Source organism: Salvelinus sp. IW2-2015, linkage group LG3, assembly GCF_002910315.2.
Source record: "Salvelinus sp. IW2-2015 linkage group LG3, ASM291031v2, whole genome shotgun sequence".
Lineage (NCBI taxonomy): Eukaryota > Metazoa > Chordata > Actinopteri > Salmoniformes > Salmonidae > Salvelinus > Salvelinus sp. IW2-2015.
In genome coordinates this window covers 34,693,123-34,717,630 of record NC_036840.1, presented here as the reverse complement: position 1 = coordinate 34,717,630, position 24,508 = coordinate 34,693,123, and the positions used below count along the sequence as shown (strand labels likewise).

The 24,508-nt window shown below is 44.2% G+C and overlaps 1 pseudogene; it reads right to left on the bottom strand.

The window, feature by feature from the left end:
• Positions 1 to 478: 478 nt before the first annotated feature.
• LOC111980852 (ankyrin-2-like) overlaps positions 479 to 24,508 on the bottom strand; it is a 371,288-nt pseudogene continuing 347,258 nt past the window's right edge.

Genomic DNA, 24,508 nt, shown 5'->3' with positions numbered 1-24,508 from the left:
TCAGGCACACACCATCAGCTGGAAGTTTGGGTCTTTTGAATCTAACCAGTCAAAAGAAATGATGCACAGTTTACTTTCTAAAGTGATGTGRACTCCCGAGTGGTGCAGTGGTCTAAGGCAGAGCTAGCKGTGCTACTAGAGATTCTGGGTTTGAGTCCAGGCTCTGTCACAGCTGACCAYGACTGGAAGACCCATGGGGTGGCACACAATGGAGGAGGGTTTGACTAGTGTCTTTGTGCACTAGTGACTCCTGTGATGGGCCAGATGCAGTGCATGCTGACATGGTCACCGGGTATACAGTGTTTCCTCTGACACATTGCTGCTTCTGGGTTAAGTGGGCAGTGTGGCTTGGTTATGTTTCAGAGGATGCATGGCTCTTGACTTTTGCCTCTCCCGAGTCCGTACGGGAGTTGCAGTGATGAGACAACACTGTAACTACCAATTGGATACTGAGAAAAAGGGGTAAAATAAAAATGTAGAAAATAAGATGAAGTTAGTTTAGGAAACAAGAAGCGACGCATGGGGAGTTGAACCAGGGACCTTAATGTCGCAAACCGCGTTTAACACCATTCGTTCATCCATCCACCAACCTACCACTAACGTTGCTTTTCTCATTTGACTTTCACCTGTCACAAGCTCCACCCCCTGGCCCCATCCAACCAATCATATAGCTCAAGCTCCGTCCCTTGGCCATCCAACCAATCTGCCCTCAGAACAAGATTGTGGAAACATACCATTGAGCAAGAAATAATGCATGTAAAAGGGCCAATGATAAAGGATCTTCTATCTCCACGCTGCAAACACGAAGCAGGTCAGACCAAAAATAATCTGTCAGAAACTCAAGATGATGTGCCAATCTTTTGATCTTATCACCATTTATTGGATACCATAAAACCAACAACAGAAAACAAATCTAATCAACAACAGCAAATAAAACAGAACACTGGTCTCTCTCTGTCCCATACTTGCACGATCTTAACAGGCTTAAACTCAATGAAATGATGTTGCCACGAGCAGCACCGCAGATATTGAGATKAGCGAGATGCAAGACTTYGCTCTCACACAGTCACACACAGTATCTGCGCATGGGCACGGGTTCGCTTCACGCTGTTCACAGAGTGGTAGCCACAGGACCAAAACAGCAGAGAAGTTGAGCCTCACGCTTCAACGCTCTTAGTTGTTGTGGATATTGACCCACTATGTTGACTTTATGCATCTACGTCATATCGCTGAGTATACCTTTAATCAAAGTTATTTATAGGGGGAAATGAACAGGGGTGAGATGGCACGCACAAGTGACTCATGGGAGGGAAGGAGGGGTGACGTACCTAGTGTTATGACCTATAGGTGTAGTATTGGGAGGGAAGGAGGGGCGACGTACCTAGTGTTATGACCTATAGGTGTAGTAATGGGAGATAAAAGCGCGTACATGAAGGACAAGGAAAGAGAACATTCTGGATCATTTCTTTCGCAAATGGCAGGTCGCAATGTCGGTGAGGATACTATGAACTAACACACAAACACGCATACATACGTGCACGCACACGCACACACATAGGTGGCAGCAGTCTGATGTACTGCTCAGAAGGAAGTTTGACTACACAACACCCATACTACAGAAACAGACAGAGAAAAACAGGGAGATGGGGACAGTACCTGGGGCTGGGGCTGAACGTGTGTTCACAAAGCTCACGTAAAAAAAACAACACCACATCATTACACACGTAACCACCTTGAGCCAACTTTGTAAACTGAACAGTAGTGGAGGGTTATATGGGGATGATTAGCTTCAGTGAAATGGGGGTTCAGATCACAGCGTATTTGCGCTTATCTGATTCAAAAGTCCTTGATGAAAGACTATGGCATTCACTCCTTTAAAACAGTATCTCTCTAAAACTGTTTATGACAACTGACTCCTATGTAACAATCTCTTGATAGTCGGATGAAAAGGGTCAAATGTGTTAAGACCCGTCACCCTTGACCTCAGAACAGATTGGTACACGTACGTGTACAGCAGGTACCGTGGGACAAATATAACAAATGCTTTTGAATTGCTGTTTGTTTTGTTTTCTACCAGTCTTCTCTATTTACAAATGTTTACAATCGTTCCTTCAGAAAGAGGCCTCTGCATGAGGCAAACGTGCGAGGTGCACCCTCTTCATACGTTTCCTGTAGCTGTTTTCATTTGTAGCATTTTTTTTGTGTTGTTTTTTTATTGTACCACAGCAGCCAAAAACTAAAAGAACCAAACAAAAGGATAACGACAAAAAAAATATTCTAAGTCACCCAACGAGAAAGGGGGTGCCATCTTTGGTCACAAAATGAGCAAAAAAAATAATGGAAACAAGTCAAAAGCAAAAAAAWTWAATAATAATTGTTTCATTATTTGCTACAAAASGGAAAAACAAAAATTGAAACCAAAACGCAATCCAGTGTCTTTAGCAGGGGAAGTCTGGCTGTGCGGTAAAGGTTAAGGGTCGTTAGGGGTCATCGAGGGGTCAGAGTTGTGGTAGAGATTAGCTTACAAGACTTCAWAGGTTTTTTGTGGATAGGAGGCTTATGTAGCATGGGGGGCAWGGCCAAAAGGGAAGACACACAACTCAGCCAGCAAATCAAAAAAGCCCATCACTTCTTCTTTCTCCTCTCCTCCTCTTYCTCCTTCTCTCCTCCCTCCTCCTCCTTGGCGCAATAGCGTTGGAGCAGCAGGTGCAGGTGTCGCTGAAGGGCATCGGGTTGCAGGGTCTCTGGGGTGTCGTCCAGCCGCTCCAGGTGCACATGCTTACCCTGGGCATCCATCGCCACAGTCCTCTTCTGGGTACGAGACTTACGCATCTGGGTTCTGGAGATGGGACAGAGAAAAGAGAAAGAGGGAGGATGTGTGGGGTGGGAGGGAAGGAGGGAGGAGGTGTGGGGTGGGAGAGATGGAAGGAGGGAAGGAGTGAGGAGGTGTGGGGGGGGGGGGGGGGGGGGGGGGGGGGGGGGGGGGGGGGGGGGGGGGGGGGGGGGGGGGGGGGGGGGGGGGGGGGGGGGGGGGGGGGGTGGGGGGGGGGTGGGGGGGGGTGAGGGGCTGGGGGGGGGGGGGGGGGGGGGGGGGGGGGGGGGGGGGGGGGGGGGGGGGGGGGGGGGGGGGGGGGGGGGGGGGGGGGGGGGGGGGGGGGGGGGGGGGGGGGGGGGGGGGGGGGGGGGGGGAGGGGTGGAGGGAGGGAAGAGGTGAGGAAGTGTGGGGTGAGAGAGATGGAGAGAGGGAGGGAAGGAGTGGGTGGGTGAGATAAGGAGATGGGAGAAGGAGAGAGAGAGCGAGAGATGGAAGAGAGAGTTTATTAGACTTGGTTAACCAGTAATTCCAAAAGAACCTGAAAGTTTTGTCAAAGCTTCATTGACAGGCTTCGACCAAAACTAACTCTGGTCACTGGTCATCGTGACCCAAACCATTCAAGCTAATCCACGTCTCAAAAAAACCCATGCAGGTTAGCCTTCTCTCTACCATCACCAACAGCAACCATATGAGTCATCTTAAACACGCCCTTCGATGGGTAACTTACTTTGCACATGCCCAGGTCCGAATCTTAGCATTTTATCTAAGCATGTAATCTAAATGTTAAGACAGAGGTATTTACATCATGCTTTCAGATAAATCACTCAACAAACTAACAGGAGTGTACAAACATGGACACCTTGGGTCAATTAATGAACACTCCCATGCTGTTCTCAAACCTTTTSACAACAGAACCGTCCTCCTTCACAACCTCTTTCTCTACTAAATGGGGAAGTTGAATTTTCCCAAAGCCTCCAGCATAACTCAATGCCTGGATGTGACAGAAYAAGGAAAAGGACATTTCAAACACCAAAACACTCTGTGTCTGTTCTTAGAGTTGAGTTAAGTCTTCAATAAAGGTTTTAACAGGTCATACAGTAACAAACATGTCAGTCAAGAACCATTTCAATGGCATGCTATAAAGCTCTAAACATTCAGCTTTATGTTCCAGGCATAGTATCCCTTACAACACTTGATCCAGCTCAACCTGCTCTGCTCGAGCCACTGAGGTAGAAAATACCTTCCTGGCTTTATATCACAACTKGTCTCACTCAACCTACTGACCTTCTCAAAGTCCTCTTTGGCCGAGGGGAGGTCTGCGGCCAGCGAGGGGTCACCCGTCTGCTTCTCCATCCTCTCGCCCCTCACCACCGTCGTCTTGACCACCTTGCTGACCTTTCGACCCTGCGCCTGCTCTGACTCGATCTCCGAGGCCGTGGTGGCCCCCAGGGCAAGGGGCTCCGAGAAGGTCAACTGGAGAGGTCAAACATAGGGTTTAAAGCTAACTGATTTACAGTGCATTCGGAAAGTATTCAGACCCCTTGACTTTTTCCACATTTTGTTACATTAAAGCCTTATTTTAAAATGGTTAAAAAAATTACTAAAAATCCTCACCAAGCTACACGCAATAACMCATAAGTAGACATTTTTACAAAGTATTCAGACCCTCTTTTGAAGCACCTTTGGCAGCAATTACAACCTCGAGTCTTCTTGGGTATGACACTACAAGCTTGGCACACTTGTATTTGTGTGCCATAGTTTGAAGTTTCTCCCATTCTTCTCAGCAGATCCTCTCAAGCTCAGTCAGGTTGGATGGGGAGTGTTGCTGCACAGCTATTTTCAGGTCTCACCAGAGATATTTGATCGGGTTCAAGTCCGGCCTCTGGGACATTCAGAGACTTGTCCCGAAGCCACTCCTGCATTGTCTTGGCTGTGTGCTTAGGGTCATTGTCCTTGTCCTGTTGAAACATGAACCTTCGACCCAGTCTGAGGTCCTGAGCTCTCTGGAGCAGGTTTTCATCAAGGATCTCTGTACTTTGCTCCGTTCATCTTTCCCTCGATCCCGACTAGTCTCCCAGTCCCTGACGCTGAAAAACATCCCCACAGCATGATGCTGCCACCACCAAGCTTCACAGTAAGGATGGTGCAAGGTTTCCTCCAGACATGACGCTTGGCATTCAGGCCAAAGTGTTGGTTTCATCAGACCAGAGAATCTTGTTTCTCATGGTCAGAGTCCTTTAGGTGCCTTTTGACAAATTCCAAGCGGACTGTCATGTGCCTTTTACTGAGGAGCGGCTTCCGTCTGGCCACTCTACCATAAAGGCCTGATTAATGGAGTGCTGCAGAGATGGTTGTCCTTCTGGAAGGTTCTCCCATCTCCACAGAGGAACTCCAGAGCTCTGTCAGAGTGACAGTGTCTCAGTTTGGCCAGGAGGCCAGCTCTAGGAAGAGTCTTGGAGGTTCCACACTTCTTCCATTTAAAATGATGGAAGCCTCTGCGTTCTTGGGGACCTTCAATGCTTCCAAAATGTTTTGGTACCTTTCACACAATCCTGTCTCGGAGCTCTACATTCAATTCCTTTGACCTCATGGCTTGGTTTTTCGCTCTGACATGCACTGTCAACTGTGGGAACTTATATAGACAGGTGTGTGCCTTTCCAAATCATGTCCAATCAATTGAATTTACCACAGGTGGACTCCAATCAAGTTGTAGAAACATCTTAAGGATGATCAATGGAAACAGGATGCACCTGAGCTCAATTTCGAGTCTCATAGCAAAGGGTCTGAATACTTATGTAAATAAGGTACAGAGCTATGGATGCAAGGACTGACCATCCATGATATCAAAATTATAGTTTTAATCATGTTTTGAGACTAAATAGTGTTTGTAACATTTATTGGAGTAAAACAAGCTTATATTTTGGGTTCTGATGGTTTATGACTATTCATCTAACCTCATTTATAAGTTATATTCTTCAAGAATCACTGGGTATATATCATTAATTTATAAGACCTTTAATAATTATTCCTTAAGAGTCTACTGATGCACCCGTGCGTCAATCTAAGTAACATAATAAAACAATCCCCATCAGAATCCTTCAGTTTAATTAAGCTAGAGATATCAGGTTGGCTGCATCTCAATCCACGAGCTACAGTGGTGTTTGTCAGACCAGGAGACATCCTGAAAATCAGTCTTTTCACGAAAACGTCTGTGGCGTCCGAGCGGTTATGACCACTCTATGGAAAGACGGGACTCGTCTGTGGCGTCCGAGCGGTTATGACCACTCTATGGAAAGACGGGACTCGTTTGTGGCGTCCGAGCGGTTATGACCACTCTATGGAAAGACGGGACTCGTCTGAAAGTAACCCATACAAACAAATGGAAGTATGGAGGTAATTTTGTGGCAACAAAAATAAGGGTTTAACTATGTGTCCAAAAACACAAAAATATTTCCAGAGTTTTCTTATATCTCCTAGATATAGGACAGACACTTCAAATCCTTATTCCTTATTATTTATTTTTTATGAATTTGTTATTCAATGTGTTTCTATGGGCTAAAGGCCAAATGTAATAATTTATCAAATTGTTTTTTATATATTTTTTTTATACCTAAAAAGGGGTCCTAAAATTCCAAATCAACTAGCTAAATGATCTATGGTATGACCATCTTAAAACTATTCTATATGTTAGCTTAGTAGAACACAAAACTATTTGACATAAACAGTTGCATTCATGCGTTTCATTGACAAATAAGGTCAGCCAAAGCAAAAACCTGATCAAAATGAAGAACAGAAATGGTTTGCTCAGTGGGAAATGATTATCCAACTAGTCAGTGACAACTGTGTGGAGTTTGTGACAGCAACTACGTGAGCTTATACAGTATTATAGACACTACTGTATGTCCTGGGATTTCCTCTGATCTTCTATGTAGAAGAACCCTTTACCGTCTAACGACGCTTGTGAGTATCATGGAGCTCAAAACATTCTGACTCTACAGATGTTTTTGTAAAAATTACCCGGYCCCGGRCCCCTTCTGGATCYGCCCTTGTCTCACAAACTCCGCTATAGCTCAGCCCCCGTTACACACATACTAATGGTTGGTACCAATGCGCTGCCACGCCCACTGCCACGCCCACTGCCACGCCCACTSCCACCATCTAAGCCCCATTTTGATCCAGAAAAACCCCCTGGGTCCATGAAGCTGTGCATTTTGCAGCTCCTCTTGTGGCATGCTCCCAGTTTAGCACAGGTGCTGCCAAGTTAACCTATCACTCAGCTCCTTAATTGGCCAAGTGACCTGTAGCGCAGGGGGTTATGGGAGATGTAGTGTTCTAGCTGACAGATATCTACAGTATCTAGTATACTGCATAAGTATACTGCCACTGAAATGGTTCTTGCATGTAATCCTCAATAGTTTTCAGAAACACTGGAATATTGACCCCAAAGAAAGACTATAGACACTTGGCACAGAGACGTGGGTTCGATTCCCATGGGGGTCCAGTACTAGGGCTGTCGCGTTGACTGTATTACCTCCACACCGGCAGTCATGCAGGCAGTCAAATTCCACRTGACTGTTTAGTCMCGGTAATTAGGCTTCTCGAAGCTCTGATGCTGCTGCTGGTCATTAGTAGCCTAMCACACTTGYTAACTGCCTGGTACTCAGCACTCTATTGYCCCTCTAATCACTCTGACATCAATGCAAATTGATTCAAACACTTCATGAGAGCTCATGTTGYGCAACATTTCTATAGGCTATGCATTTGCACGAGAAAACACGAGAAAACACTTTAGTTGTATCACAACTAAAGTGGCCAAATACCTTCTTAAAATGAAGCACATTAATCAGCTTTACAAGRGGTGTAGAGCCTAACTGGCATACATAAGCAACGTGTGACTTTCAAGTTTGGGGAGGAAATATTTTGCTATAAAATGCACCTTTATAATAAAAGCATTAATTGCATAATGGCATTTGTGGTCACTTTTGACAATGGTGTTTCCCACTAATGGAACATTCACGCTTATATCCTACTACCATGTGCGCACTGCTGTGCTTATAATGTGAAGAAATASCCTAATAGTTTATCAACATTTTAAGCTAAAAGTTCTGATCTGTACCATCAGCAAATTGCGTATTAATTTGGGATCTATCACATCCCACAACTGTCCCAGACTATGTTTGGAATATTTATTTATCCGACAGAAGTCGACCTTTGTACTATGTGGGATAGTAGATAGGCTACTGCTTTTGCTGTTCGTTAGGCCTACTCATCTTGTTGCCTGACGAAAAGTAAATATGGACAGTTCTTCCAATATCTTCAATATGCACCTCGGAATTGAATAAGGACTCACGCAGTTGCATCCCCGATAAGTCTGTCTTCACTTGTAGCCTGTGAGAAAGACCCAATCACGTGATGGAGCGCGCAGCCAGGGGCACAACGGCATGGATCTTTTTAGGGTGCATTACGGGCTACACAAAGGGGATGTCGCTGTGAAATTCTAGGCATTATCAAGTGCTTGTCAAATTGTGAATGAGTGACTGATGTAGTGTGTACAGCCTGCACAAAAAAACAAAGCAGAGCTCATGCTTTTCAAGCTACTTTTTYCCAAATCATCATTAGACTCGCATCATGCAGCCTAACAATGTTTTAAAAAATCAAAACATATAGCCCAACGTTTGTAGAACAACTAAAGTTACATTAATAACTCTAAATTAAGAATATAGGAATACTTAATTCTTTGTTAACCGCTCAACACAGAATAGCCGCATGCGCACACTCCCTCAAATCTTTTGGAGAAAATATCCTTTCTGTTTTATTCAGATTTGTTCAATTGTATTCTTCATACTATAAAATAATATAAAATAATGCCACGGAATTCTAAGCAAATCTTGTCTGCTAAATGAACTAGTGTAGCCCACAGCCATTTGGCATAGCCAGATCAGGACCTAAAATAAGACCAACTCAGAGTATGCTATTCTGTTCTTATGAAATAGACTACATTTTCTTCATATTATGCTTCTTTAGACCTGTCTAAAATAAATAATGGATTTAGGTGTAGGCTATATTACATGGATTTATTAGACTTTAAAATGTAGATGTTCCACATGTCTGCATCAGTGGCTTGTAGGTTATGTGTGGAAGCCAGGAGATGCTAAATGTGTTTATGTTAATTAACGGTCAATTACTGTGAGACCGACAGTTATTTGCTTGACAATTACCGGCTGACCGCACAGCCCTTACCAGTACAAACAAAATATGAAAATGTGTGCACTCACTACTTACTGTAAGACGCTCTGGATAAGAGCATCTGCTAAATACCAAAATGTAAACGTATAGACACAAAGACGACAGTCAGATGGACGGACTGACCTCAGTCTGATCTCCCTCACTCCGGACCACTGTCCTCTTCACCACCTTGGAGAAGGCATCTCCCTCCTCCACGCTGACCATCTCCTGCTGAGATCCCTGCACCGTCACCTCCTCTCTCTCCACACCGTCTGGAGAGAAGTACTTACGGATCACCTTCCGTGTGATCTGGGGGAGAGAGACCAGAGAGAGAGGAATGTWGARCACTGAGCTGCATGACTAGGTCATATAAGAGCAAACACACTTATTTGCCTGGGGAAATCATTGATAAATAGTAGTTATGTAATAAATAATCATCATTTGGTGGGAGCTTATATTTTTCTTATGTTGTTGAGGTCTACTGTAAATCGGGGAGTGTTCTAGAGGTAAGTGTCTGTGAATGTAGGTGTAAAATGTCCCTTTACCTTCTTGACTACCATGTTTCCTTGCTCATCCATGTACTGTTCTTCTGTGACTGTCTGGGGAGGGATGTCTGRCAGGTCATCCGCCTGGAGAGAGAACATAGTAGATGCACAGTCAGAGCACTGACCTAACAGACCCGGGACACACACTGGAGTTAAGGCAAGTACACAGAGGAACCGGTTTAAACATCGCAAACTCAAAAAGGGAAATAAACCAACACAGTTCAGTCATTTTGAACCATTATCTAAGACCACAAATATTTTATCAATCTGTCACAGAACAAAATGATATGGCATATGAGGATGCAGTATAAAACAAAGCGGAGACAGAATGAGACAGAAATCTAAATATGAATACACTGTATATCTATATATCATAGGCATTATCCAAAGTTCAGCACAGCAACAAAATGACCCACAAGCTAAAACTCAACTCCCATCTRAACCCAGCMCCACAGCACACTATGGCAGGGCCCACTCCTCCACATGCTCTCCAATGCCCGATACCTGGATGATAACTCTGCGTCGGACCACCCTGGAGGTTAACACCTCTTCCTCTGAGTTATCCGATGACAGCAACCCTAGCTCCTCATTTATCTCCTGAGAGACAGCACACAGCCAATGTGAGCATAATAGATCATCATATCATGGTTACACATTTTGTATAGTTACTGCAGGCACAGTTCCTGCAAGACAGTTACTGGAGCAAGAACGTCTTCTGCAGGCACAGTTAATCTCGTAAGGACAGCAGTTACCTGCACCCGAGAACAACGATGTACTTGCCCAAAGGCACAAGTTACTGCAGGGCATCAGTCTGCAGGCGACAGTTAACTGCATAGAAACAGTTACTGCACTTACAGTTACTGCAGGCGACAGTTTACCCAGCACGACATAGTTAGCTCGCAAGTAATCAAATAAGTTATCGTAAGAGGCACGGCACAGTTATCTTTGCAGGACTTACGAGTTGAGCTAGCAGAATCAGTTACTCTTGCTATGGCCAGTTCAAGCATAAAATACGGCGAAAAGGGCTAAAGTCTGCCATGGATATTTAAGTTATCTTGCAAGAACAGTTAATCCCCGATGTCCGACATGCCGTGACAGTTTATTTAGCAAAGGCGGAGCATAATGTTCACTCGAGCAGCACATGTAGTTAATGTGGTCAAGAACAGTTACTTCGCTCCAGGAACAGTGTGACACTGTACGCAGGCCAAGCTCTAGACTGAAGCATAGAACAGTTATACTTGGCAGGTATCTAACGTTACTCTCAAATAAGAACAGTTACTTTCAACGTCTAGGGTCACAAAGATTATCTTGTGCAATGCACAGTTAAACTGCAGGAGGACTACTAGTGTTATTACTCAGGACTATATGTGGTACATACATCGGCACTAGTTACTGCTACTAACACAGCTTAGAACAAACAAAGTTTTAGAAACCTCTCGCAAGAGACAGTACTGCAGGCATCAGGCTTATCTTTATTGCAAGAAACGCTCACTTGCATTCAGTGACAGGTTAATCGCAGAACAGTTTACTGCAGGCAATTTTACTTTGACAATAAGAACATGGATATACTTGCATTGGAACACCAGAGGTATGAAGGCCACAGTTTTACTGCATGGATCGATTTACGTGGCATATAAACATTTTACAAAACAATGCACGGACAGTTACTGCAAGAACAGTTACTGCAAGAAACAGTTACTGCAGGCCAGTTACTGCAAGAAGAGTTAACTGCAAGAACAGTTACTGCAAGCAACAGTTACTGAACGGCACAAGTTTACTTGAGCAAGTGACAGATATCTGTGCAACAGTGCGCACAAGTTAATTAACTGCTATGGCACCATTGTATACAGTTACTGCATAGAACATGGTCTACTGGCAAGAAATCAGTCTACCTGCAAGGCACAGTTAACTCTGCATTAATGATATCAGTCTCTAGAAGATTACTATGGCGAGGCTCACACCTGTTTATCTCTCGTGGCTTAGGACAGAGGTTACTGAACAGCAGGGCTATCACGTGTACTAGTTGTATTGGGCAAAGCTTATTATTGCAGCACCACTTGTTTTACTACCGCAGGCACAGTTTACTGCAGGCACAGTATTGCAGGCACAGGTTTCTTTGAGAGGCGACGGACAGCAGGTTACTAAGGCACAGCAACTAGTTGACTTGAGAGCAGGCACGAGTAACTGTTGCTAGGAGAAGAACACGGTTAACTCGCAGTGGGCAACGCTATGTACTGGAACCAGAACAGGAATTACTGCACGGCCACAGTTAACTCAGGCAGGGACAGTTACTGCATAGCACAGTTACTCTGATGCAAGGCACAGTTACCGAGCAAGGAAAAAGGTTACTGCACAGTAACGACATTAGCAAAATACTGCACAGAACAGTTAGGATAAAATGCAGTGCAAGTAGTAACATGGCAAAGAGACAGTTATCTAAATGTATTAAGCAGAAAGCAGTTGTTACTATGCTCAACGAATGCATGTTTAGCTTTGTGCAAGACAGTTAACCATCGAGAAGAACTACTTCTATTGCAGGCTACAAAGTTATCTGTCTACATGGGCAAAAAACAACAACATACAGTCGTTTCTTTTTCTCTTTCTCGGTTGGACTTTGTACTTTTCTCTTCATTGATATAGCAAAAAGTCAGTTCAAAAGTAGGCTATCCAGATAGAAGCCTAGATATAACTTTTCTAAAATAAATGGGTAAATATGAGGGAAAGCTATGAACAATGGGTGGAAGAATGGGAAAGATGAATGATGAGGAGAAGGCCCAGTTGATACAACTCATCTCCTTCAACCACAAACAGCCATGCTCAAAGATAGTAAACTGATTAATTCCAAATAGAAATTGTGTCACAAAGGCTAAACAAGTAATCGTATGGAAAGAGTGCTGTATGTGGAATTTTTTACTCGTGGAAAGTCAATATTGACATTAGAAAGTGTTGATCAATTATTCACTTTTATTTAATAGAATGTTTTCGTATGTACTGGTAGATTCTCTTCATTGTATACCTTGCTGAAAATATGAAAATATATAGCAAACACGGCCACAAACATTCTCAATGTAAGTAATCTCAAATGCTTAGTATTCCTTATTCTTGATTTGCTCTCATGATTATTCATCATTGTTTGGCAGTCGAGTGAGAACCCCACTTGAAGTGGTTTGACTTACAGTGTTTTGTTTTGTAAGTATACACACATGCAAACACAGCACTCATAAGCTTTTTTTGTACTTGTGTTTGAGTGAGTTGATGTCCTCTCTGGACTGTGGTAACACTGCAATCAGCCTGAGAAGCTGGGACACAAGCCAGGGCAGGGTGCAGTCGTCATGCTCGACCTCTTTCCCGTTCCAGAGAGTACTCATCGTCATCGTACCGCTGCCCCCGCAGACTGGAGGGAAGCTCTTCACATGTGGGTACAGTTTCACTTTCACTTTCTGGTCTGTCATAAATGCCATAATCCCCAAGACTTTCACTACCCGATGAGAAGCGCTTTTGGTCATCCACACGTAGGAACTGTGCGCTGTATAAAGGGCTCCCTTTGAGGAAGCCTGTTTCCGGTGTGCTGCCGAAGGGGGTTGGGGAAGGTGGCTCTTCGATGTGGTAGAGGACTTCAGGTTCCTCTGGCTCCAGATCCTCTGGCTCTAAGAAGTCTGACAAGTCATCGTTGCAGTCAAAGAACTCCAGGTCTGAGTCTTCTTGGGCGGAATCTGATTGGATATCTGGTCCAAATGCAGAGAGTGATTTCTCAAATTCATTGAGCACTCGCTTAAAGTCTGGGGAGAATTCAAAGGCTTCTGCGGATCCAGGTGTAACAGACTTGGAAGCGGACTCAAGACCTATCAGGGTGGTCGTTGTGACCTGACTCTTATCTGACAGAGAGTCACTGAAGACTGGCGAAACTGGACTCATATCAGTGGGAGACACCTGRCTACACTCAGAGACTCTCAGAGATTGGCGTCCGGAAAACACAGCTTCGTAATCGGGAGGCACCAGGAATTGGCTTGACATCGGTGAAAATAACTCACCCGATTGATTCTGCTCAAATACCTTGTATGTAAATTCACTCGAGTCAGAGGATTCCTGACTCTTTAGTTTAGGTGTGACTGCTCTATGGGTAGTGAAGGTGTCTTGTTCACTGATCTGCAATGGAGTTGATATAAAAGATTCATAGCCTGTGGCTGTCTTCGTCTGTTTAGTAGGTGCCAGTCCTGATACTCTGGTTTCTTGACTGAAGGCTGGAACTGCCTTTTGTTCATGTAAAGTACTTTCCATTATCATGGTAGACTTGAATTCACGTTGCATCTTTCCATAACCGGTCTGCAACAGTATTTCCTTGGCAGTTTGAGACGGAGCCTAGAAATAAATGTTGACATCACTTGAACATGGTTTCCTGAAATGCGTTGTTACAGCAAGTCAGTTGGCATGCACCACCGACATACCATCAACAAACTGCATAACACTAACAGAGTACTAGGTCTTGTGATTCATTTTCTTCAACAACATCATGTTATATTTTAAATCACCGCAAGAACAAATTACAAAACAAACCATTGGAGAACAAACCATGCAATTCTAAAGGCCAACATCATAGTGCCAGATGACGTTACAGTGATGAGATTGTGCTCGTTCACAAATTATTAGTTACATCTCAAAAGAGACAAAATTGGTTAGTTACATCAAACACCATCCAAGTATATTGTGATCGCACAAATATTCCTCAGATACACTCCAATTCGCCAAAAACACATTGCTGAATCCAGACATCCATTTCGACCACACAGTGTTATTGTCATCCTCCATTAGAATGGGAGTTATTCCATTATTTCATGGCACGTGCAAGTCAGCTTTATCATGCTCGCTCTCTTACCCTCTGTGGGTCTTTCTGGGTGTTTATTGTATCAGCACTGGGGCACAGGACCTCTTCTTCTTCCTCTTTTCTGTCCTGGACCTTCACTGGTTGTTGATTTACTGGCACGTCTTTCTGGACCTTCACTGGTTGTTGATTTACTGGCATGTCTTTCTGGACCTTCATTGGTTGTTGATTTACTGGCACGTCTTTCTGGACCTTCACTGGTTGTTGATTTACTGGCACGTCTTTCTGGACCTTTTTGACGTCTTCCAAACCAATAGTGGCTTGGGGAGTTGGGATGGTTTCAGCATGCTCTGAACCATGCTTTATCTGTGTCCATTCCGTAGATGAGGTAACCATTTCTGCTACTAGTCCACTGACCCTTGGTAAGCCTTGATCTGTTGTGCTCATTTGTCCTTGGTCTATTTCAAATTCATTATCGGGGACTGACAACAGAGTGACACCCAAGGACTTTTCTTTGGGTGACAATGGGACACGCTCAGATGTTAAAACAGTTGTCACATGACTCAACGTACCTGCTTTAAATGTTATTGGGTCTGTACCTGTAATAACTAAACTTAACTCTTCATCTGATTCACGGGATTCAGGAGACGACTGCCTTCGGCGGACATCGGCCCAATAATCTAGAGGTAAGGCTACGAATACAGTGTCCGATGACACTGACTCAGGTGAAGACGTTCTATCACGAAGGGGTTCCATGAAGTACTGAGATAATATCCTCATAAACTCAGGCACTGGTGAGTCAGGCGATAGCCGTCTATTCCTGCCGACTGATTCTAGGGAATCAGGTGAGGATGGCCTACTCTCTAATGCTGACGGTGATATGGCCATTAGCTCATACTCAGAGCCAGAAGACATTGATTCAGGTGATGATGACCTGTGTTCTATTGTGGCATACTCCATATTACATGAATCCATACGTGATACACCTGATATTGTATACTGAGGGATGGTTGAGTCTGGAGAAAGCGACCTATTGTCATTCATCTCATGCATTGATTCAGGTGAATATGTTCTAACGTCAACCATTGACATTGCTGATTCTAGAGACATGGGTCTATATTCAGCTGACTCAGGGGATAACGATCTATCCTTCTCAACTTGTTTCTCTAATAACACAGATTCAGGTGATGATATTCCAACATCTGCCTTTAACACTAATGTTGCAGGTGACATGGGTTGGCAGTCAGGAAAAGACTCGGGTGCATCGTACTTAAGATTGTATTCTTCCACCATCATGGTTGTTCCAGGTATAGGTGAACCAGCCATTGATTTCTGGTCTGTTTCTTCACGTGCCAATCTTTCTGATGGTAATACACTCTCAGGAATGAGACTTTTGGCTGACAACTCTGTTTCCCCACAGTCTGATTCAACTGATTCAGGTGACAATTGTGTAGGTTCAGTAGGAAAATACTCTGCAGTTGATATCAAGTGTTCCGAATCCGACAACACTGATCCAGTGGAGGATAATTCCCTTATTGATGCAGATTTTGGTAACGCCTCCCTATAATCAGGGACAGGAGCCTCGGGTGTTAATGGTCTATGTTCATCAACTGATGCCACTGATTTAGGCATTACTGCTCTTTTTTCAGGCCAGGACTTGTCAGAATATACCAACTCAAATTCCATGTCCGATGTTATTGAGTCAGTGGATGAAGACCTATATCCTGTTTCTACTGTGGTAGACCCAAGTGTGATCTGTGTAAATTGTGGAATTGGTGACTCTGGTGTCAAAGACCTATGTTCATCCACTGATGCTAGTGATTCAGGTGAGTCTGGTCTCACCTCATAAAATAAGGACTCAGAAATTAGTGGTACATATTCAATATCTGAAGCAAATGATTCGGGTGATGATGACCTGTACCCAATGGTTGAAATAGCAGATTCAGGTAACATCTGCCTAAACTGAGGTATGGGTGAGTCAGGAGACAATGCCCTGCATTCATCTATAGATGCTATTGATTCAGGTGATGAGCATCTATCCTGAAGAAGAATTGAGGCAACTAAGAATAACTCTATTTCAGATTCCGTATCTGAGCATATTGATTCAGGCGATGCTGGTCTATTCCATGCCACTAGTGTAGTAGTTTTGTGCTGTGTGTACTTGGGTACTGGGGAGTCTGGAGACAGAGCTCTGAACTCATCTACTGATGCCGTTGAATCGGGACTGTCGGGTCTATCTTCAATCTCAGAAATCAAAAGAGTGTATTCTGTTTCAGATTGTGTTTCATAATCTGCCAATGATGCAGGGGATGAGGAACTATATCCAACCATTGAAACGATAGACTCTCGTAATGCCTGTCTAAATGTAGGTATGGGGGAATCTGGAGACAGACACCTGTATTCATCCACTGATGCTGTAGATTCAGGTGATGATGATCTGCTGTTTGTCAGTAGCATGACTGATTCAGGAGACATGGTTCTATACTCTGATAAAGACTCAGGTGATAGGGGTCTTTCCTCTGTATCTGATGCTATTGACTCCGGTGAGTCTGGTCTCTGCCAAAAGGAAAAAGCCTCAGATAGTATATGTTTGGTTTCTGAAGTCACTGATTCAAGCGATGAGGATCTATATCCAAGAACAGATTCAGGTATTACCTGTCTAAACGGAGGTACAGGAGAGTCAGGGGACAGTGGTCTATGTTCATGGACAGATCCTAGAGATTCAGGAGAGGACGATCTAGTTTCAATACCCAGAGCTATTGAATATTTTGAGTCTATTTCAAAGTCTGCATCAGATACTGATTCAGGTGAAAATGATCTATGATAGGATTGAGCAGTTTCAAGAAAAAATAGTGAATATTGGGGTATGAGGGAATTCGGAGATAAACATTGACATGCTTTCAATGACTTTACTGACTCTGCTGAATCTGATCTCAAAACAGTCTTTATCTTAACTGACTCAGGTGAGAGAGGCCTATATTCAGACTCAGAATCAGGTGTGAGTGGTCTTTCCTCAGTAACCTCAGTTGATGAACTTTGACTTTCTCTTTCTGATGTCTGTACATACTCTATGATATTGTCAGCATACTCAAATATACCAGTTTTAGGGGTTTCCCCTACATACTGGGGGTCATGTATTGGAGAGATCAGCTTCCAAAGCTCTGCATCGTACTTCAGTTTGTAAACTGGGACTCGTATGACTGATGGAGGGACATGTATTCCTTCTTCAAATACTGTTACTGGTGACACAGATGGTTCTTTTAGAGTTTGGGCTAAATCAGGTACTGACAGTCCTTTCTGGGCTTCAGGTTTACTAGATTCTGGAAAGAATTGGGCTGTGGACTCGAATGTTATTGSTGGACTTTCTGGGACATCAGCATCTGATTCAGTTACCGTTATTGTTGACATAGACGGTGTCAAATCTTGCTCTATTGAAGGTTGTGCTAAATTAGGTACATATAGTATTTTTTGACCTTCAGGTTTACAAGATTCAGGAAAGAATTGGGCAGTGGACTCAAATATTATTGGTAGACTTTCAGGGACTTCTACACCAGATTCAGTTACCGTTATTGGTGACACACAAGGTACCATGTCTTCGTCTTTTGAAAGTGAGCTATTCTCACTGACTGATCCAGTCGACTCAGGTGATAAGGGTCTACCTTCAATAGCTACAAATCTTGACTCAAATATCTCAGAAACCTCATCATCTGGTAACTGATCATCTGATTCAGATGATGATGACCTATGGTGAAACTGAACATTTTCACAGAACAATGGTGAATATTTGGGTACGGGGGAATCTGGTGACAATGATCTATTTTCATTCATTGTTCCTGTAGACGCAGGAGACATTGTTGTAATATCCTTCAACAGCATCAGGGATGAAGATGACATGGGTCTGTACTCTGATAATGAATCCGGTGACAGTGTCTTAGAGTCATACTCCTCAGCTGGAGAATCTGTTGATAACGATTTACGTTCAGCTTCCGATGTCTCCTCATACTCAATTTTTTGTCCAGCATACTCAAACACACCTGTTTTACTACAGTAGGTTTCTCCTACATATTGTGGGTCATTTACTTGAGAGATAAGCTTCCAAAGCTCTGCATCATACACAAGTCTGTACTCTGGCACTAGTATTGCTGATGGAAGGACATGTATACCTGATTCAGATACTGTTATTGGTGACACAGATGGTGATACAGATGAAGGTTGAGCAAAGGCAGGTACTAATAGTCCTTTTTGAGGTTCAGGTTGACTAAATTCAAATAATAGTGCAATTGAGGACTCGGTTAATATTGGTGGACCTTCAGCGACCTTAATACCTGATTCAGTTACAGTTATTGGTGACACGCATAGTGCCATGTCTTGATCTTCTGGAGGTTGAGCCTCGTCACCAGTGGCTGATAGACCTTCAAGAGGTTCAGGTTTACTAGATTCCAGAAAGGGTGGAGCTGTGTACTTGAATATGATTGGTGGACTTTCAGGGACATATACACCTGATTCAGTTACAGTTATTGGTGACACGCATAGTACCATGTGTTGGTCTTCTGAAGGTTGAGCTACATCAGGTACTGATAGTCCTTTGTGAGGTTCAGGTTTAGTAGATTTGGGTATTGCTGGTTTAGGTGCAGTTACAACTTCTGCAGTTTTCGTTGGAGGTGGGTTTGTAGAAGGTAATGCTGACTCAGATAATTGGATTTCAGCAGGAATTTCCATCTCTGATTCAGATGCTGGATCAATTTTGGTGGACTTTGATTTAATTTTTTTTGCTGATTTCGTCTTTGCCGACAATGGATTGAGTTTCCTTTTTCCCTTTTCAGTGGACTGCTGTATATCTAGATGTATATTTTGCATGCCTGTTGAAATAGCAGTTTCTAACATTACAGGGTTAGGTTTAATGGCTTCAAATGATTCTGCTGCCAATTGTAATTTTTCTGGAACAACTGTCTCAGATTTGGTCAACTTTGCTTTTGTCATGGATAGAAAAACAAGGGGTTTAGGGGATTCCGATTTGGTCAACGCTGGATACGTGATCTCCTTTTCAAAGTCTAAAGCTTCAGGTGAATCTGATCTATGCGCTGCAGCTATAGACTCCAGCGACATTGGAACATATTCAGTGTCTGACGATACTGATTCAGGTGAATCTGATCTATAATCAACAATAGAGTCGGGTAATAAGTGTCGAAACTGAGGTATAGGCGAGTCAGGTGATAGCGCTCCGTACTCATCTATCGATGCTGCTGATTCAGGTGATGAAGGTCTATCCTTATAAAGTAATGAAACTAAGGGTGCAGTCTCATAATCTATATCTGAAAATATAGACTGGGATGATGATGATGTACAGAATGTCACTAAAGCAATGGGTTCAGATTGCCAAAATTGTGGAATTGGTGAATCTGGAGACAGAAATCTATGTTCATCTACTGATCTTGTAGACTCAGGTGAGTCTGGTCTCTGCCAAAAGGCAAAATCCTCCAATGGTATATATTCAGTTTCTGAAGTCACTGAAGTCTCTGATTCAGGTGAGAATGACCTGTATCCCGAAGTGGAGATAACCGATTCAGGTATCACCTGTCTAAACTCAGGTACAGGAGAATCAGGGGATAGTGGTCTATGTTCATTGACTGACCCGGTAGATTCAGGTGATGATACCCTCTTCTGTAAATCCTCTTCAGGGGAGAGTGGTCTATCTGATGAAAAATGCCACCTTACTGTTTCCAGAATTACTGATTCAGGAGACGATGCTCTGTCTTCAGTTTCGTAAATTACAGATTCAGGTGAAATGGATCGACAATAACTACTTTCACTACCTGGAGATTTCGCTCTGGTAAACTCTCCCTTGTTTGGAACCATAGGTGTCAATGGCCTGAACATTTGTCCAGGGGCATAAGCAGGTAATTTTGCAGTTTCCCATTTAATCTCAGGGGATGGTAAAGGAGGTATGGACAAGTCAGGCAAAGGAAGACTAAGTTCAGTAACGGACGACAGTGATTCAGGGGATGAGGCTCTACTCTCAGTCAACAGTATGGATGAATCAGGTGTTGACGGGCGATACTCGAGTATAGGTGAGTCAGGTGATTGGAACCCAGACCTATCATGTGAASTCACTGACTCTGGCGAAGATGATCGATCATGCATTGAAACTACAAATTTAGTAGCATACTCAGACCCTGAGTCAGGGGATAAAGGCTTTTTTTCGGTTTCGGAGGCTGTAGATTCTGGCACCAAAGGCATGAATGACTCTGATAAGACTGTAACAAAGTTTTCCTCCTGACTTGAAGGCTTATGTTGAGTGAYAGGTAAGGTTATCGTAAAACTGTACTCTACCTCCGGTATAACAGATTTGGCTGATCTGGAGTCAGCCACTGGAGGATCTAACACCTCTCCTGGGGGCTCAGTAGTTGATTCATGTGACATCTGGATTAATGCAGTGCTGACAATGGATTTTACTTTGACTGACTCCGAAATGAGAGTGGTTCTTGACACGTCAGATGATGTTTGAGCGATTGTCTGGGATTCCTTACCCACTTCAAAGGTGATAGACTCTGGGGTCAAGGGACTGATATCTACAGGTTTGACGTAAAGCTCAGCCTGGTCTACATCAATCAAAGGTATGGAGGTAGGGGAATCCTCTGCATAAACCGGGCTGGCTCTGTAAGTACCCGCTACTTCATCCAATTCCATTGGTGTTTTCCTGGATCCTTTACTAGTTGACTTCTCTACATACCCAAACAGGACTTTGTAAAGTCGGTGTGACACCTCGTCAATATGATCCTTTGAGAATATCTTATGTGTCTCTTTGGGTACGACCTCAGAAGACTGAGGCAGCGGAGTAGACTGTGGTACATTTATAGGCTTGGCTGTAATACTGATGTTCTCTGTGACCCGTTCAGTTGTCATAGTGACAGAGGTGGTGGAGAGGGAAGTGTAGTCCTCTGAGGTTTGCTTTAGCTCCACGGACAGCTCACTGAAGTCTGGCTCGGCCTGGTCACATTCAGTCAGACTGTCCTCGAAGTCGGTCATGGACAACGGACGGCTCTCACAGCCACGCTTACGACTTCTTGTGGGCGACTGTTGGTGACTCGTTGGTGACAACAACCATTTGTTGTTGCTTTCAGCCTGGGGGGGCTGAGTTGACCACTCACCCCACTCTGCACCTCCCTGTGCCCCCTCCTCAGAATGCTTGACAGATAGAGAGGGCGAGGGGGGAGGGGTGGGCCCTTTGTAGACAGGATCTAGGACGTGAGAGGTGAGCTGGTAGGGGGAGGTGCGGTACAAGGTGAAGAAGGNCTCAGAATGCTTGACAGATAGAGAGGGCGAGGGGGGAGGGGTGGGCCCTTTGTAGACAGGATCTAGGACGTGAGAGGTGAGCTGGTAGGGGGAGGTGCGGTACAAGGTGAAGAAGGGACTTACTTGTTTRAAAGTGCCCATRTGTAGTGACTCAGCCTTCTCYGRTCCAMTMTSTGATGTACCGCCCACAGAACTGAGGAACAAAACAATAACAAGGTAAAACATCTAATCCCCTTTGAAGTCTCCCAAGTCCCTCTTTCTGTCWGTCCCTCTTTCTGTTGGGCCCTCTTTCTGTCTGTCCCTCTTTCTGTCGGACTCTCTCTCTATCACAGAGAGAGAGATTTTAACAATGCAAATCAAGATGTTAATTAACTGTTTGTTTCTACAACCATACAACATGTATGTACCAGCAAACCCTCCAAAACAATATAAGACCTCTTAACCATACCAATTTCTCTTTTGCTCAGTACTTCCCTGTTATACTGTCCGACTGACTTACTGTGTCGAATCCATCTCTTTCTGCAGCTTCTCCTTCTGGACGTGTCTCAGGAGCCCTGTTACTGATTCGTCTGTCTCCACCCGCCCTGAAGTCTCGTGATGTGACGACATGCTGGAGGAGAGGTCCTCCTCTGACACCACGAGGGGCCCCTGCCTGGACCCTGGCCCACTGGGGGTGCTGTCTGTACGCCTGCCTGGCCGGGGACTGTCTACGTCCTCATGGAGGGCAGAGAAACCTGGACAGGCATAAATATGAACATCGTTATTAACCTGTGATCTCTCTGACAGTTAAAAAATGGTGGTTCACAAGATGACATGAGGTTTACTGTCTCGTGACAGTCAACATAGAACATTTCCATTCCGCTTGTTAATACACTGTACTGTACCTTCCCTGTACTGTACCTTCACTGTGATCCAATGCAATGGTCCTCTCAATCTCTGCATAGGTGTGTGATGTGTCCTCCTGGGTGGACTTGACCATCTTGRTTTCGATGAGGTGGACAATGTCCATTCTGTTGATTTTGGTTAGTCTTTTGATCAGTGATGTTTCTGTGGAAAGAAATAATGACAAAATAACAAAACGGTCATAGCAGTAAATAAAGTCATTGTGAAAAATATGAAAATGATCGATAATAAATATGATGAATATTATTTTATTACATTTTTTACCCATTTTTCTCCCCAATTGGTAGTTACAGTCAGTGTCTCCTGACCCCTCCTGTCTCAGCCTCCAGTATTTATGCTGCAGTAGTTTATGTGTCGGGGGGCTAGGGTCAGTTTGTTATATCTGGAGTACTTCTCCTGTCTTATCCGGTGTCCTGTGTGAATTTAAGTATGCTCTCTCTAATTCTCTCCTTCTCTCTTTCTTTCTCTCTCTCGGAGGACCTGAGCCCTAGGACCATGCRTCAGGACTACCTGGCATGATGACTCCTTGCTGTCCCCAGTCCACCTGGCCTTGCTGCTGCTCCAGTTTCAACTGTTCTGCCTGCGGCTATGGAACCCTGACCTGTTCACCGGACGTGCTACCTGTCCCAGACCTGCTGTTTTCAACTCTCTAGAGACCGCAGGAGCGGTAGAGATACTCTTGATGATCGGCTATGAAAAGCCAACTGACATTTACTCCTGAGGTGCTGACCTGCTGCACCCTCGATAACTACTGTGATTATTATTATTTGACCATGCTGGTCATTTATGAACATTTGAACATCTTGGCCATGTTCTGTTATAATCTCCACCCGGCACAGCCAGAAGAGGACTGGCCACCCCTCTCTAGGTTTCTTCCTAGGTTTTGGCMTTTCTAGGGAGTTTTTCCTAGCCACCGTGCTTCTATACCTGCATTGCTTGCTGTTTGGGGTTTTAGGCTGGGTTTCTGTACAGCACTTTGAGATATCAGCTGATGTACGAAGGGCTATATAAATACATTTGATTTGATTTGTCCCATCGCTGCAACTCCCRTACGGACTCAGGAGAGGTGAAGGTCGAGAGCCGTGTGTCCTCCGAAACACAATCCAGCCAAGCCGAAATGCTTCTTGACACAATGCCCGCTTAACCCGGAAGCCAGTCGCACCAATGTGTCGGAGGAAACACCTGGCGACCGTGTCAGCGTGCATTGCGCCCGGCCYGCCACGAGTTGCTAATGTGCGATGGGGCAAGAACATGCCTGCCGGCCAAACCCTCCCCTAACTCGGACGACGCTGGGCCAATTGTGCGCCGCCCCATGGGTCTCCCGGTCGCGGCCGGCTGCGACAAAGCCTGGACTCAAACCAGGATCTCTAGTGGCACAGCTAGCACTGCGATGCAGTGCAGTGCCTTAGACTACTGCACCACTTGGGAGGCCCCTATGACGAATATTCTAAATGTCACTGAATATTCTGAATACAATAAAGAGCGGATAGATCAACGTACCTGTGACATTTTTACCCTCCCTGTCAGTCCAGAGCTTCAGCAGGGCGTGGCTTTGGTCCTGTAGTGAATTGGGATTCTCAAGCCTTATTAGATTGACCTTCTCCTCACTGAACTCCAGTTCTCGAGCCAGCTCTGGAAAACACACCCGAAAATAGACAGATATTATCAAATCAAATCAAATCAAATTGTATTTGTCACATACACATGGTTAGCAGATGTTAATGCGAGTGTAGCGAAATGCTTGTGCTTCTAGTTCCGACAATGCAGTAATAACCAACAAGTAATCTAACCTAACAATTCCACAACTACTACCTTATACACACAAGTGTAAAGGGATAAAGAATATGTACATAAAGATATATGAATGAGTGATGGTACGAAACGGCATAGGCAAGATTATTATTATTA